Source organism: Schistocerca serialis, chromosome 3 (assembly GCF_023864345.2).
Source record: "Schistocerca serialis cubense isolate TAMUIC-IGC-003099 chromosome 3, iqSchSeri2.2, whole genome shotgun sequence".
NCBI classification, from domain to species: Eukaryota; Metazoa; Arthropoda; class Insecta; order Orthoptera; family Acrididae; genus Schistocerca; species Schistocerca serialis.
In genome coordinates this window covers 319,515,929-319,532,791 of record NC_064640.1, presented here as the reverse complement: position 1 = coordinate 319,532,791, position 16,863 = coordinate 319,515,929, and positions in this window count along the sequence as shown.

Sequence of the window (16,863 nt, the reverse complement as noted above, 5' to 3'; positions counted from 1 at the left end):
CAGTGGCGGAGGCCCAAAGTCATGGTGGCTGATTGCTGACCTAAATCACTTTGGTGTCCAGCATAGCCCTCTTGTTCTAGTAGGTGCTTCCAGATAGCCAATACCTCTTCTAGAATTGATGGTTATTTATACTGGTTAGAACTTCATTTGTTGTGCGTATCCAACGCTTCCAGAACACAGAAAAACAAATCCATGGCTTGGCGGTTTAGAAAGTGCTTGGCCTGTCCAGCAAGAGCTACATCTTCCTGCTGCATCGACAGGATTGTGGTTCTCAGCCTGGCCCACCTTGCAATATTTGAACAGGCCTGTTGCTGCAACTAGCATGCCGATGCCTTAGTGCCCACCAGCTGCTTATGGCTTCTTCAACTGGTGCAGCTGAGTCACCATTTTCCACAGGAATGCCCCAAAAATAGTGATGGTGCTACATTCTTCTTCTTCTTCTTCTTCTTCTTCTTCTTCTTTGCTTTTTCCTATGTGTCTACAGGGTCACCATTTAATGTGAGTTTTGGCAATGTTGCGACAGATGCAGGCTGGATGCTGCTGCAGACACCACCACATCCCTTGGTACAGAATCTGTGAACCCCATCTGTCTGTGTCTAAAGTAAATCACATGTTCAAGTGTAAGCACATTTTTTAAATGTTTGTGTAGCATGTATGTGAGAAGGATGCGAGTACCAGCTTAGTATTTACCTAGCTGGATGTGGGAAACCACCTCAAAACCGTTTCCAAGCTGGCTGGATCACCAGCCCTCATTGTTAATCTAGGAGGTGGATTTGACTTGAGGATGGCTCACCTCCCTGAATCCCAGAAGTGGTATTAAAGGGCTTACTGAGGTGGGTTACTGTTGCAGTTGCAGTTAACTAGGGACTATAATGTAAGAGAGAGACTAAACTATATTAAACATGGGCATTTGAGGTTCAGTTCCATTTAACAGCAGGGACCATTATAAATCCATTTCAGGCTCATGACTGATTAGAAGCCTACAACATTGGCAGTCTTATTGTCAAGTACGATGCTTCCTTTATTGATTTAAATTAGGTTCTCTGAAAGCTGTTCAGCCTCAAATAATGATAATGCTGTATAGAATGTGATCCTGTGCACCAGTGAAATTCAGTATTAGTACTAAGGTAATTCAGTAGAGATCAAGTTTCTAAGAATGTTAAAAGGGCAGTACTTACATAAACAAGACAGAGTTCAACCTGTACCAAACGAATTACGAGGACAGAAAGATTTCTAGCCACCCACGTTGAATGTTTAACAAAGATGACCAACTGAGAGTCTTACAAACTATTATGCTAGAACTGTTGTGCAAGAAGCACTGGCATCAAGCTCACTGCAGGAAGACTGCATTTATAAGAAAAATTTGAAAAAAATTTTTTAACTAAGTTGATAATGTCCATTTGAGTTTTTTGTATATGGTTTCAGATGACAGCAAGCAGAAAATGGAAGCTTGTTGGTCAGTTGTACAGTAGCAGCTTCGTTATGACTTCTTGAGAATTAATGGATGGGTTCAATGGCTGCCGCTTTTTATTTGACCATTTGACTAGTTTCTTCTACAAGACCTGCATACTTCTGTTTCATAACATTGATAATGCCACATTTATGTGTACAAATGCATTAGTACTGTCCAACTGATGGATGTAAGGAGGGAATGAAACAAGCAAGCTTCAATTTCAAACCTGTACACAGTAGTAAAGTACCCAAACAATTCCTAGATGTTGAACTACCATACCAACTACCATACCAGTAAAGGAACTGTATGTATAGAGTTCTGCAGAAATATGACCATCGATTAATTTTTTCTTTAAATTTTAGTGGTATGCTGCAAGATGATGCTAGCTTACAGATTCTATGGTTCGGCAAGTTACAGTTTGAATGTAAATGTGTGGTGGGTGTTAACTATGTTACATGATTTAAATATTTTCCTGGTGCCAGATAAAAAAAGTAAATTTGCAAACATGTGGATTGTTTTATAAATACTGTATCTAAAAAATCATCCAATATCAGCAACAAAAAATGAATACATTGTGTTGTAATGTTGTATCTAAAGGATAGACATGCTTTGGAATAACATTAACTGTCAAGGAGAAGGTAATGCATTACTCCACAGGATCAAGATTTTCAGCTTCACAGTAGCACATTTTTTTCTCATATATCAAATGAAGTCTTTCTTGTTTGATCCTGTTTTGTGGAGAAATTTCTCACAGTGATTTATTTTCTCCTAGAACTCGGTAGTATAAAAATAATTTTTCTACAACTTAACTACACACATATATGTGAGTCTTTCAAGAGATAAGAAAACTAACTGTTCTAAACTATGTTGTACTTTAGCCTCAAATTCTGTACAGCAAGTAATGACAAAAGTAATTTTTCAACTGTTCTACTATAATGGTAGTGTGATCTTCTAATTTATTGTATGAAATAAGTGACAGCAGTGCCATGTTTTGGATCATTTACTTTGATGACCATAAGTCTAACAATTCAGTAGTCAACAGTTACCAGGAGTGTAAACAAAGACAAAGTCATATTGATCATACTAGCAGGCTAAAAGAGGAGAGCTAAATCGTCCATACAAACAAATTCCATATTCCTAGATTTCCGGAAAGCATTTGACACAGTGCCGCAGTATTGGCATTTAAGGAACTGCTGAAGTTAATGTTCTCACAGGTCAGACAGATTGCCATCAAATGTCTCATGTCCTTTCTCTGTGAGACACACAGGGCATGTTGGAATTAATTCGAGGCCATTTGCAAAAAGTCTGCTCATTAGCTACTTGATGCTAACATCTGTTTTTCCATCTGCCAATGAAATATATCAGTAAAAATTTCTGCCACCTGCAAGATTCAAACTGCCTGCCTTTGAGTTATGTGTCATGCATGCAATAGTGACTGTTGCTTTTGGAGCTGGATAATGAGAGAGAAACATACTATGAAATGCTAAGATGATGTGTGAAAACCAAAGAAGATAAGTATGACAGAAGAAGGAGGGCAGGCAGTAAATAGAAGTCTAGATGAGACCAAAATAGGATACAAGAGAAACAAAGGAATGAAATGCAGATGTACGAGAAGAGGAGGAAAAAAAAGGAGTATAAGAATCAGAATCAGACACACAAAGAACTGTTGGCCTCAAAATACAAAGAGGAGGTAAGAAAATAGTGGGTCGAATAAAAGAGAGTGGGTGGCTATATAGTGGAATGGGATACATTGATGTGATTGTGAGGGCTAGAAAATCTAATGTGGATTTCAGGGGAGAATTGTGACTTGTGCTTATGTCTGCTGAAGTGTCGTAAGTCCCTTATTTGATTTTAGTTTTGTTTTATTTCATTACTCTCAAAACTCAACCAACAAAGATAAAACATATGTGAGAATATTTTGGTGTATTTGCTCTACAAATTCAACATTATGCAACGCACTTTCTAATACCCCACCACTATAGTGATATGGAGACAGAGGGGCAGCGATATCATATGTATGGCACATAATACTCTACTCGGCATCTACAAACCTGTGACCACTGCCCCCCTTTCACCAAGCATTTATCTTACAGGTGGAGCAGTACTTTCAAGTTGCAGATGAGGAAGATTCTTCTAACAACATTGTACAATGATGCATTGACCAGCTCCCTAGTTACGTATTAGTCCATCCCAGTCAACAGTAACAGCTCAGGCTAAATCTTGCACGGATGCAGACAGAATCTCTTCTATCTTTTGCGCTCATCACAGTGAGTCCATATGTAGGGTCTTGGCTTGCACCTTTGACCAAACTGTAGGGTGGACCCAAGTTGGTGGTGTTGGCCACAGGAGATGGCAATTGTTTGACTTCACAGCCAGTGAGGAGAAGGTGGTCTAGTGAAGAGCAATTGGTCCAGTATCACAATCAACTGCAGCTGTGGCGCCTAACACTGTATCTCACTTACAAGTGCAAACACAGGGCCACCACAGACACCTGTATGCACCTGTCCCTTGTTCAGCTGTGCCCTCCCTTTCCTCCTCTTATACACAGATACGACCTCCATCCATACTGTCATTCAGAGGTCACATGTCATACATGAATTTCAGTGGCGGTGGAATCACTACCATGCCCTGTTCTACTCCCTGAATCTGCTGAGACATGACTGCCTCAGCACCACTGCAGCAGGTGAGATGGAGTATCCTAGGCATAATCCTCGTCACTATTGGTCCTTTGGACTGATCAAAGAGGAGAGGGAATACGTATCACCCCCACACGATACAGTCGATGCCAGTAACTTCTGCGAGCTACAGCAATCTAGGGTTGATAGCCTACTGCAAGTAAGTGCAAGAAGCAGCTGTATTAGTGATGCTCACTTCCAGACACTGAGCTGTAAAGCCATCTGCACTGTCAGTTATTATTTTCTGTATGAAGCTAATCATTATATGTCTTATCAGACCTGTTACATTTGAATCAGTTATTCTCTTGGTTTTTCTTTTTGTTTGCTAGTGGAACTCTCTGTGTGGCATACAACTTCTCTGACTTCTCTTACAAGTTCTCTATAGGATTCTCTGGTCGCTGACAGTCCACCTGCAATGCCAGTGTCTACGTTCAGTATTTGCATCCCTGCTGCCCACACTTGGGAATTCAAATTTTCAAGTGTGTATTCTAGTGCATTACAAAAATTACCATATTAGGGTTAAAGTAAGGTAATTAATAGTGTGCCTTAACTTACACTGCAAAATTCTACATTCATAATTTTAAATAAAATAAAAGAACTGAAACAGTTAAATACAATTTGTTAGAAAAAGCGTTCCTAATATTGCACAGGGTGTGTTCCTAATACCGCATGAGGTGGCGCAGGAAGAACGCCTGTTGACAGTTTACGCATGAGCTCGAATCTCCATAATTTTATAGTAACGGTCTCTCGTGTGACATATGTGGGAGGAAGCAATATGCCGGTTGACTGTTCTAGGAACGCAACAGTAAACACATCAACATATACAACGCTATCTTGTACTGTCTGCCAGAGAAGTCATGTCCTTGATGCTGTCGTTCTTACTAACCACTCCGTGACGAAACGTGTTGCTTATCTTTGTACCTTCCCACACATTCTCTTCATACCCTGGTAGCTGCTTTCTGCGTGTGATGTACGCCTGGCCTATTAAGGAGGGTCCTGCAATTCTCCAACGAACTGCAATGGTCGATACCTCTCAGCAACGAGTATCGTCACATTGTCTGAGCCTCTGGTTTAAACCCTACACCTGGTGCAAACCATGAAGGATAATGCTGTAAAATTCTACAACAGCTTTTACACCTCGTGAGAGGCCAGTTGTCGTGAAGAGTTCAGGCATTCACTTGTAGGTAATGCAAATGTCCACACAAGCTTAGATAAGTCGGATTTTGAAAACAATATTTGAAACTCCTTTCTGACCCACTGACAGATTTAATAATGGGCAATAAAAGTAATTTTTCCCTCTAGTGTTGTGCGTATGGACCTCATTGTTCTTCTTAAACTGCGGTGGATTCTTTACGACGAATTTCATTAGTGAGTGTACTGTATGTATTGTGACGGCACAGTTAAAATGCCTAGTTCCTTGGTGAGGTACTTACATGAAGTCCGTGCGTGAACACATATTATTTTACTACTCGCTTTTGTGCAGTCAGTACTTTCTTTCTAAGTGTCGAGTTACCCAAGAAAATATACCATAAGACATAATTGAGTTGAAGATATGCAAATAGGTGGATTCTGCTCTAAAGCAGGAGAAATGTTCAGTAGAAAAAAAGGTTATACAGATATCAACTTTACATATTAATGCAGATGAAATATTAATACTACATAATATTTTTAATGTATTAGGAAGTATGGTTACCATGCACTTTTAACCTACCCATCAGTTTTTCTGTTCCACGACCGCAGCGGACCTAAATCCTCCAAATTTTTCTAGAAGAGCGTATATTCTACCCTTACTGCAGTTCACTACGATCATAGACAGGGCTGGTCATTTGACGCCTCCTTTAACAAAGTATTGTTTAAAACATCCAAACAAAGCTGGAGTTGAGTTGTTGTCATGCATAGCGCTTACCATTTCGAGCACATGTACAATTCTTCTGTAAATATTTATTAAAATATTTATTACTCCAGCGTAGCAGTAATAAATTCTGTTTTCTTTCACTCCTGGTTGCCCGCTAGCTACGCATCCTGTTGCGTCGAAATACAAAACTGCATGCCTTACTGGTATTGTTTTACAATAAAATAACCTGTTCGGAGCATATACATAAAGATCTGAAGCGGCACCGATACACGCTGAATGTCTTGTCTTCTGCAGTTTGAATGAGGTACCGTAGTACCATATCCAGATAACCGTTCTTATCTAAATCACGATCACAAAAAGCTTCCGATCTGACTTGCTGCAAAACATGTAATTGTGCGTACGGTACTTCTTGCATGTTACCACTCAAAGAAAGATTTTCGTCGTAAATTTAAGATACAGCCGCCTTGGAGCGACATCTCTAAAAATACTTTTCATCCTTTCTCTCTCGACACCTCTGAGAGCACGGAATTTTTTATGCTAATTCGTGTGATTTCCAACTACATCAGTTGTCACATAAACATGGACAGTTCCGTTGTTAAGAAGGCTGCCGAACTTGAAAGTCGTACAGTTGTTGTATTTGCACTGAGATAGGGGTTTTTATTGTGCCTTCCGTTTGTGAAGTTCTTTGAAACATATGGCACAAGGCAACTTCATCTCAGTAAGCTTGAGTCTAAAGGTCATCAAGAACTTCTGTTTGCCGGCCGCGGTGGTCTCGCGGTTCTAGGCGCGCAGTCCGGAACCGTGCGACTGCTACGGTCGCAGGTTCGAATCCTGCCTCGGGCATGGAAGTGTGGGATGTCCTTAGGTTAGTTAGGTTTAAGTAGTTCTAAGTTCTAGGGGCTGATGACCACAGCTGTTAAGTCCCATAGTGCTCAGAGCTATTTGAACCATTTTTTGAACTTCTGTTTATCAATGTTGCGCGTATTTCGAAGACTGCATGTAATAAATTCTAACTCAGCTACTCCTACTTCACTATTACATGACGCTAACTGAATATTCCGGTTAGTCACTTTCATGCAAGACATTGCATTTACTACTTATAGGTGACCTTTCACCTTTTATTGTATTCACACGTATCTTTCTGCCTCCATTTTTGAAGTTGACGCACAATTATCCTTCTATCAGAATGGCTCGCAGTACTAGTGACTTTCTCGAAGACAGAGAGGGTTCCAAAATCATCAAAGTCAACGTCTTCTTAGCTCACGCCTCGTCTTTTGATCACCTGCGCGATATGAAATGCGGCATAACCAACTTCAGAAAATCATTTGAAGGGCGTTACGTTGTAGTAGAACACCATCAACCAACACTGCAGAGATGTCAAACCGTAAGCAAACAGCACATGCAGCGGCGACGCGCAAACAAATGTCCTCGGTAGATGGCGAGGCCTGTCTGTGTTCGGTTCCAGATACAGCGAGCTCCGCTATGGGATGGACACGATCCACTAGAGAGATACTCTCTGTCTGATTGGGTGCACTGCCGAAGATGTGAGTGAGAACATTATCAAAGTTAAAATAGCCTGCCTCTGTCCGGTGTAGCAGAGAATGAGTTGGAACACAAACTGCTTAAGCATGCTGCACTATATTGAGAGGAGATATCGGGTGCGACGAAGAGTATTAGGGTCTACAAAACCTCCGGCAGTACTTACATGTACGGCTACATGACTACTCTGCAGTTCACACTCAGGTACCTGGCAGAGCGTTCTTAGATCCACCTTCAGACTGTTTCTCTACCGTTCCATTATCTAAGTGGAAAAAATGAACACTTAAACCTTGCTGTACGAGCTCTGATTTCTCTTATTTTATTATTGTGGTCATTTTTCACTATGTAGATTGGCGACAATAAAATATTTTTACGTTCAAATGAGACGGTTAGTGATTGAAATTTCGTGAAAAGACCTCCCCGCAACGATAAACGCCTTTGTCTTAATGATTGCCATCCCAACTCGTTAATCATATCCGTGACACTCTCTCCCCTATTTCACGATAATACAAAACGAGCTCTCCTTCTTTGAACTTCTTCGATGTCCTCCGTCAATCGTATCTTGCAAGGATCCCACACAGCACAGTGATAGGCCAGCAGAGGACGTGTAAGCCTACTGTTGGCAATCTCTTTAGTAGTCCTGTAACATCTTCTAAGTGTGCTGCCAGTAATATGTTGTCTTTGGTTTGCCTTCCCCACAACAGTATTTGTGTGATCGTTCCAGTTTATGTTCATAACTGTATTTCCTAGATATTTAGTCGAACTATAGAATTTAAATTTGTGTGATTCATCGTGTAACCGAAATTTAACGGATATCTTCTTGTACTCATGTGGATGACCTCACCCTTTTTCTTCTTGAGGGACAACTGCCACATTTCGAACCATACAGATATGAGGTCTAAGTCATTTTACAATTGCTTTTATTCTTATGATGATTTTACTAGACAGTAAATGAGAGCATCATTTACAAACAATGTAAGAGGGCTGCTCAGATTGTCTCTTAAATCGTTTATATAGATTAGGTACCTATCAAATATCCTTGTGGAACGCAGGATAACACTTCTGTTTTACTCAATGATTTTCCGCTGATTACTACAAACTTTGACGTTTCTGACAGGAAACCACAAATTAAGTCTCGCAACTGAGACAATATTCCACAGGCACGCAATTTTATCAGAAGTCTCTTGTGAGGACGGTGTCAAAAGCCTTCTGGAAATCTAGAAATAAGGAATCAATTTGGGATCCCCTATCGATCGCACTCATTACTTCGTACGGACAAAGAGCTAGTTGTGTTTCACAAGGACGACATTGAGCACTGATGTGGCCTTTTGGTACGGATCTTTCGTTCTTTTTACCCTTCGCAGAAGATGTCGAAGCACCAAGAGTGCCGTCCACATTGACAAGTGATTTGTAAACCAGCATTCGCCGGCGACGACGAAAACAACGTTTACGCATCATTGTGGTGCGAATGCTGGTTTACAAATCACTTGTCAATGTGGACGGCACTCTTGGTGCTTCGACATCTTCTGCGAAGGGTAAAAAGAACAAAGTAAGAGGAGTTGGTAAAACTACTCAATTTGTTCTTATTCATGGACCTACTTTATTTTGTGGTGCGAAGTTAAATTTTTCTTTAATGAAAGTTTCTTCTTCTTCCAGTTTGGGTAACGGATGGATAACTGTTGCTTTCGTTGCTTGTAACAATGCAGGAAGAGCCGGTTTGGAATCCTTTGAAACTCGGGAAATCTTAGCTTACCGTACTATACCTGTTTCTGAGATTATTATTGCTAGTGAGGGTTCCTACCTGTTACCGCACGGGAGTTTGTCTTTGTCTTGTCGTAGACGTTGTAAGATTAATTCCGATTGTAGTATTCACTTATGGGTGAAGGCTAGTGGTCCTGTGTCTGGTAGATTCATTTACTATTGTTGCATTTGATTCTTTTTCTATTGTTGGACTTAGAATTTTTCTCCGTCTAATATTTTACTTGTCTGTTTGTTGCTGGAAAACTAACTTCCTGTTGTGCAATCGCGCTGATAAGGACTTCCGGTACAACTTCCGCTGTTTATCTTTAAATGAGCTCTTAATAAATGACATTCTGCGCAACATACTCCGAAAGAAACCTTACTGGTATGCCATCTGAACCGAGCGTGTTCGGTCAGAGCTGGTTGGCCTCTGTAATAAAAAACTGAGTGAAAGGATCAACAACGAACTTCAACGGATGTCATGTGACGTCCGCAACGACCAAATCGAACGATCAGCCACAAAAAAAAAAAAGTGGTCAGCGTGCCAGAGTGTCAATCCAAAGGGCCCCGATTCGAATCCCGACTGTGATGGAGATTTTCTCCGCTCAGGGACGGGGTGTCGTGTTGTGATCATCATCATCATTTCATCCCCATCGATGCGCAAGTCGCCAAAGTGGCGTCAGATCGAAAGACTGGCACCCGGCGAACGGCCTACACGACAGGAGGCCCTAGTCACACGACATTTACATTTTTTATAGACTCATGTTGTCAGTTCTTCTCGATTATAGATCTGGAATATTTACGTCATCTTCTTTGGTGAAGGAATTTCGGATTAAAAGCATCCCGCATTGAAATCCATGCTAAGTATCGAGCATCAGTAATACATCGCCAATCTTGGACATTTATATTCTTTTAAATTGGGCATGCTTTTTTCTTTGTTTCTGTAACAGTGATCTGATCCTTTTTATGTAATGTGGGGGATCAGTACCATATTTTATTAATTTATACAGTATAAACCTCTCAGCTTCCTCAGATAATATTTCTGTGAGTTTTAGCCATGTCTGGTCCGCACTTACATAATTGGGAAGGAGCAGAGACTATCTCCTAGAAGACGTCAAGTGAATTTTTATCCCTTTTTTAAATAAATACATAGGGTATATCAAAAAGAATAACTCGATTTAAAAAAAATCATCACTATTATGTTATTTGAGATAAGTGCGTGAACAACGTACTGTTCGAAAGAGCAAACTCTCCAGTTTTACATGGTTCCCGCTGTGTAGCATCAGTGGGCGCCCACTTCAGTTCTAGTAACAATGGCGTCGGGGAAACAGAAAGCATTTTGCGTTCTACGTTTTGCGCAGTGCGGGACAGTAATAACTGTTCAATGTGAATTTCGTACTAGGTATGGGGTGGATCCTCCTACAGCACAGAGCATTAGACGATGTCATGAACAATTCCGAGAAAAAGGTTGTTTGCGTAAAGGCAAATCGCCGGGCTCTCGCCGAGTGCCTGTCACAGACGCCGAACGCATCCGCCATAGTTTCACAAGGAGTCCGCAGAAATCCGTTCGCTATGCAGCTTGGCAGTTCAACATGCCCCCCGCCTGGCGTGTATTGCGTCGACGTTTACGCATGAAACCATACAAAAAGCCACTGCAAGCTCTTCGTGAAGGAGACAAACAACAATGTGTGGATTTCTGTAATTTCATTCTTGGCAAGAGGAAATATGACGGTTTTCTTCCACGCTTAGTATTCAGTGACGAAGCAACATTCCATTAAAATGGAAAGGTCAAGCGTCATAACGTGAGAATATGGGGTACGGAACATCAACTTGAAGTTGTACAACATGAGAGGGACTCTCCAAATTTTAATGTGTTTTGTGCAGTTTCACAGGAAAAGGTGTATGATCCATTTTCCTTTGCCGAGAACACTGTTACAGGAAGCACATATCTCGATATGCTTGAGAACTTTCTTTTCCCACAGTTGGAGACTGATTCGAACGACTTCATTTTCCAACAGGATGGGGCACCGCCACACTGGCATCTGGAAGTGTGGGAACATTTAAATCAAAGGATTAGTGAACGATGGGTCGGTCACACTGGACCAAATGTTTCAGCCTTACATTATTGGCCTCCAAGGTCACCGGACCTGACTGTGTGTGATTATTTCTTGTGGATGTTTATAAAAGATTCTGTTTATGTGCCTCTGTTACCAACAACAATGAATGAAGTGAGACAGTGCAAAATAGCAGCTGTGAAAGCTGTAACTCAAGACAAGCTCGTTGCAGTGTGGGAACAATCTGAATTCCGCATTAACATATGCCATACATCTCAAGGGGGGTGGCATATTGAACACCTATGAAAAGGTATGACGAAAAACTTTTTGAGTTTCCCATTCATCAAAAAACAAAATTCATTGTATATGTTTTTTAGTTTCAGAAATGTAAACGTGCCAAATCGGATGATTCTTTTTGATACCCCTGTAGTTTGCTTTTACTTTTGGTGGTTTTGAATGTTGCTGTGGTCAGTTTTGCTACAACGACCTTGCGGTCGCCAGTCCCTATATCTGTCATGTTGCTCCCTATCTACTCAGGATTATTTGTTGCTAAGAGGTCAAGTATGTTTTTGCAACCACTTACACTTCGAGTGGGCTCCTGAAGTAATTGCTCTAAATAATTATGGGAGAAAGCATTTTGTACAATTTCTGTCGATGTTTTACATCTACCCCCGGCTTCGGATATCTATTTTCGCCAACATATCGGGGGTAGATTAAAGTCTCCACCACCTATAACTGTATTAGTGTGGTACATATTTGTGGTGAGACTCAACTATTCTTTCAACTGTTCAGCAACTGAATCATCTGACTCGGCGGGTCGGTTGAACTCGGTACGAAGTTTGTCTGAACGAGTGGACCAAGCATAGAAAAATAATTACGAAGATTGCAGTGGGAAAGAACTGAATAATATGAAAAAAAGCAGGGCGAGAAAAACTATAAAATTAACAGTTTATGTTTCTTTTCATACCAAATTAGTATAATATCGTTTAACCGCTGGACATTATTTTGCATCTGTAATAGTTTAGTAATTACACTCCTGGAAATGGAAAAAAGAACACATTGACACCGGTGTGTCAGACCCACCATACTTGCTCCGGACACTGCGAGAGGGCTGTACAAGCAATGATCACACGCACGGCACAGCGGACACACCAGGAACCGCGGTGTTGGCCGTCGAATGGCGCTAGCTGCGCAGCATTTGTGCACCGCCGCCGTCAGTGTCAGCCAGTTCGCCATGGCATACGGAGCTCCATCGCAGTCTTTAACACTGGTAGCATGCCGCGACAGTGTGGACGTGAACCGTATGTGCAGTTGACGGACTTTGAGCGAGGGCGTATAGTGGGCATGCGGGAGACCGGGTGGACGTACCGCCGAATTGCTCAACACGTGGGGCGTGAGGTCTCCACAGTACATCGATGTTGTCGCCAGTGGTCGGCGGAAGGTGCACGTGCCCGTCGACCTGGGACCGGACCGCAGCGACGCACGGATGCACGCCAAGACCGTAGGATCCTACGCAGTGCCGTAGGGGACTGCACCGCCACTTCCCAGCAAATTAGGGACACTGTTGCTCCTGGGGTATCGGCGAGGACCATTCGCAACCGTCTCCATGAAGCTGGGCTACGGTCCCGCACACCGTTAGGCCGTCTTCCGCTCACGCCCCAACATCATGCAGCCCGCCTCCAGTGGTGTCGCGACAGGCGTGAATGGAGGGACGAATGGAGACGTGTCGTCTTCAGCGATGAGAGTCGCTTCTGCCTTGGTGCCAACGATGGTCGTATGCGTGTTTGGCGCCGTGCAGGTGAGCGACACAATCAGGACTGCATACGACCGAGGCACACAGGGCCAACACCCGGCATCATGGTGTGGGGAGCGATCTCCTACACTGGCCGTACACCACTGGTGATCGTCGAGAGGACACTGAATAGTGCACGGTACATCCAAACCGTCATCGAACCCATCGTTCTACCATTCCTAGACCGGCAAGGGAACTTGCTGTTCCAACAGGACAATGCACGTCCGCATGTATCCCGTGCCACCCAACGTGCTCTAGAAGGTGTAAGTCAACTACCCTGGCCAGCAAGATCTCCGGATCTGTCCCCCATTGAGCATGTTTGGGACTGGATGAAGCGTCGTCTCACGCGGTCTGCACGTTCAGCACGAATGCTGGTCCAACTGAGGCGCCAGGTGGAAATGGCATGGCAAGCCGTTCCACAGGACTACATCCAGCATCTCTACGATCGTCTCCATGGGAGAATAGCAGCCTGCATTGCTGCGAAAGGTGGATATACACTGTACTAGTGCCGACATTGTGCATGCTCTGTTGCCTGTGTCTATGTGCCTGTGGTTCTGTCAGTGTGATCATGTGATGTATCGTACCCCAGGAATGTGTCAATAAAGTTTCCCCTTCCTGGGACAATGAATTCACGGTGTTCTTATTTCAATTTCCAGGAGTGTATTTTTGTATTTGTGCCTTCTACCGTTTTTACATTACTCTTACTATTGTCATTTCTTAATTTTGGTAACTGTCTACACGTCCAACTATTTTTATTATGCTGTGTTATTACTTGTTGTAAATGAATACATTACGAAAACTTCTCCTGGGCTATCTCTGTTCTTAATTCCACACTCAAAAGTTACAGACACTGTCATTGCAGTAATATCAAAATGAACCGTAGCTTCGTGTGGTAACATCGTAATTATTTAATTTTTTCTCTACTAGCAGAGTAGGCACTGCAAATAATCCCTCTCTTTCTTCGCACTCTAAACTTTACGATCTATTGATAACATTTTGTCATTTACATTCAGTTGCTATCGTTGTTTCAGAAACAGATTTAAATGATTAATACACATTACTAACGTGTCCATAATTACCTCCTAACATCCAATAGTCCTTCTAGATCACCAAACCTCAGCAATCTCATCTTCAGCGACAGTGGGATGCGCAGAATTCTGGAATTGCCTGAGTAACGCCGATTCCCAGAAACGTGGATAACTATCCCCTGCCACAGTTAGGTTCAACATTGCCCAACACCCATCAGCAGCAGCCTGGAAGAAAGCTGCTAAGAGCGCACTGAAATACCAATGCCTGTTGAGCGTTAGGAAGAAGTCATCCATGTACTCTAAATAAGTAGTGTACCTCCGAAAGTAGCGACCGAATGCGCCCACCGCGTAGTTTCCGGCCATATTCAGTGGCGGATACCGTAACCGGAGAGGTTCGTATCCTGCCTCGGGCATGGATGTGTGTGATGTCCTTAGGTTAGTTAGGTTTAAGTAGTTCTAATTTCTAGGGGACTGATAACCTCAGAAGTTAAGTCCCATAGTGCTCAGAGCCATTTGAACCATTTGAACCTAACCGAAGCTTAATATGACTTCATGTTTTGTTATTGAACTAAAGAACGAGTGTTCTCTGGATGCTGCAAATGGGATATTGCGACAGCGAATATTTATTTAGTAATTAACATCCAAAGTTAGCAGACGAGGGCTCCAAGCAGACGAGGGCTCCAAGCCGTAGCTCCTGCCATATTCGGCTTACGGCATGTTGAAAAGAGAGAGTGGTGAGGCAGAGGTAGGGAGTGCGTATCATAAACCCTTTATGTCGAAAGTATTTCCCTCCTTCATACCTCCTCTGTGTTACCACAGATGACGTGTCCTGATCTCATTTGTACTAAGAGGCAGTGCACGCGAGATGCCTATTTGCTCCACCGTCCTGAGTTGAATGCATAATCGGAAAATTTGATTTTGCTGCACCAGTTATTGTAGTTCAACTGAAGTACAAAACCAGTACAGACACAGTTTAAAGCCTACTTATTCCAGTTCTTATGCAGTTCTCTGGTCATTTACAGTTCACACGAATCACAGTCCTTTCACAGTTCGCTGGTCGGTTACAGTTGACAGTTCTCGCTAATAAAATCTAGCCTCATAATCCCCAAGCACTTCGACTTCAAAGATTATTCCCGCAAGAGATGCCATGTACAACAAGCTTTTTATTAGCAGAACACGAGAAACTGCACAATTACATTCCACTTTAGAGTCACAAATAATTTCCATTCTTCAACAAATTAATGAACTACATGTTTCAGTAATTGCAGCTCTCACATTTATAAACTAGACCTTGTAGATTAATTCCTAACTGATAGCACGGCACACAGCGTGTCTGTCCTCCGACACTGGCGAACAAGCTATGATCTTATAGCCAATCAACTTCACCCGCCGTCCAAGTTAGTGCTTCGTCTGCATTTTCGTTTAGCAGTTGTTTATTATTCTGCTGGTTATTAATACTTGTGAAATAATGGAATGATGGCACGCTACTGAGAGATACTTTAATTTGAAATTCACGTAAATACGCTGTTTAGTTTTTCTAATATTAATAATAGAAGATTACCATTCTGGCGCGCAACTTTCGAACGCAACAACCACTCGCAGGGATGGACCACTATTTTTTAGGCAGTCTTTTTCGCGATACCCATACCGAACAAACCCTCTGTCATCGGTACCTCGCAGCAGATTACATCTTGTCACTGCCGCCTTCTCAACTGCTCTAACAAGAGCTGCTCGTAACCGAATATGGTGGCTGCAAAGCAGAAATATTAGAAGCTGCCAATATCACCCAATCGGGCCGTTCATACGACTTCATGTTTTGTTACTGAACTAAAGACAGTGTTCTCTGGATGCTGCGAGTGGGATCTTGCGACGGCGAATATTTATTGAGATATCGCCCTCCGAAGTTAGCAGCCGAGGGCGCCAAGCGCGTTATTTTTTGTCATATTTGCTGCCATAGCTCCTAATGAGACCGGTATCCGAATCTGTATTCGTTAAACCAAAGAAGCAGTGTTCTCGGGATGCTGGAAGTGGGATATTGCGACGCCAAGTATTTATTGAGTTATGAACATCCAAAGTTAACAGACGAGAGCACCAAGTGCGTTGTTCCTGCCGTATTCAGTTGTCATTATCTCCTAATCAGACCGTTAAGACGACTTCACCTTTTGTTACTGAACTAAAGAAGGCGTGTTCTCTGGTTGCTGCTAGTGGGATATTGCGACGGCAAATATTTATTGAGTTACTGACCTCCGAAGTCAGCAGTCGAGGGCGGCAAGCGCGTATTTTCTGTTATATTCAGCTGCCCAAATCTCCTAATCGCACCGTTAAGCAGGCTTCGTGTTTTGTTATTGGACTAAAAAAAAGAACGTTCTGTGGATGCTGCAAGTGTCACATTGCGACGGCTGATATTTATGTAGTTATTGATCTCCGAAGTTAGAGACTGAAAGCGCCTGGTAAGTATTTTCTGACGTATTCAGTTGCCGTTATTACGTAGGCGGACCGTTAACCTGGCATCAAGTTTTGTTATTGAGCTAAAGAAGAAGTGCACAATACATTCTGCATGTGGCATGTGGTGACGACATTTATTTTATTTAATTATGGGTTGCTGAACTTCAGGCCGAAGTCGCGCAGCCCGCTACGCGGTCGTAAACAATCCGCGAGTGGCTTGTAGTCGCGTACATTGTCACCCCCGCCACCAGGCAGCGAAAACATATCTGAAAACGAGGCTAA